This window comes from Chlorocebus sabaeus, chromosome 4, assembly GCF_047675955.1.
Source record: "Chlorocebus sabaeus isolate Y175 chromosome 4, mChlSab1.0.hap1, whole genome shotgun sequence".
Lineage (NCBI taxonomy): Eukaryota > Metazoa > Chordata > Mammalia > Primates > Cercopithecidae > Chlorocebus > Chlorocebus sabaeus.
This window is the reverse complement of record NC_132907.1, coordinates 18,653,931-18,654,706: the sequence shown is the minus strand read 5'-3', so window position 1 is coordinate 18,654,706 and position 776 is coordinate 18,653,931. Positions and strand designations below refer to the sequence as shown.

At 38.1% G+C, this 776-nt stretch overlaps 1 non-coding gene across 1 annotated transcript; it reads right to left on the bottom strand.

Moving 5' to 3' along the window:
- Positions 1 to 440: 440 nt before the first annotated feature.
- Positions 441 to 550, bottom strand: LOC119618375 (U6 spliceosomal RNA). The gene has a single exon (XR_005234690.1). It is a non-coding gene; the product is annotated as a U6 spliceosomal RNA (small nuclear RNA).
- Between the last annotated feature and the right edge of the window lie 226 nt (positions 551 to 776).

Genomic DNA, 776 nt, shown 5'->3' with positions numbered 1-776 from the left:
TTATTTCTTAAATACTAATACTTGAAAGTTGCAATGACTCCTTGATCTGTGAGTTACAAAGGAATGTTACGTTAGCATGCTTGAAAACAATATTAATATCCTAGTACATCTCCATGAGTACTCTTGGGTGGCTGGGTGCATTGTCATTGAGCAGTAATAATTTGAAAGGAATCCCTTTTTTTTTTTTTTTTTTTTTTGGATCTCAACAGTGGGCTTAAAATATTCAGCATACCATGCTATAAACAGATGTGCTGTCAGCCAAGCTTTGTAGTTCCATTTCTAGAGCATACCAAGAGTAGATTTAACATAATTCTTAAGGGCCCTAGGATTTTTGGAGTGGTACATGAACACTGGCTTCAACTTAAAATCACCATCTGCATTAGCCCCTAACAGGAGAATCAATCTGTCCTTTGAAGTTTTTGTTTGTTTGTTTGTTCGTTTGTTTTATGGAATGCTTCACTAATTTGCATGTCATCCTTGTGCAGGGGCCATGCTAATCTTCTCTGTATCATCCCAGTTTTTTTAGTATATGTGCTGCCAAAGTCAGCACCCTTTGAAGTTTCGAAGCCAGCACTGTCTTTTTCTCTGTAACTGTAAAGGTCCTAGATAACATCTTCTTCCAACATAACATTCCCCCCCCCACTGAAAATCTGTTGTAATGATTGCCACCTGTCATCAATTATCTTAAGTAGATCTTCTGGACAACTTGCTGTGGCTTCTGCATCAGCACTTGCTGCTTCCCCTTACACTTTTATGTTCTGGAGATGGCTTCTTTT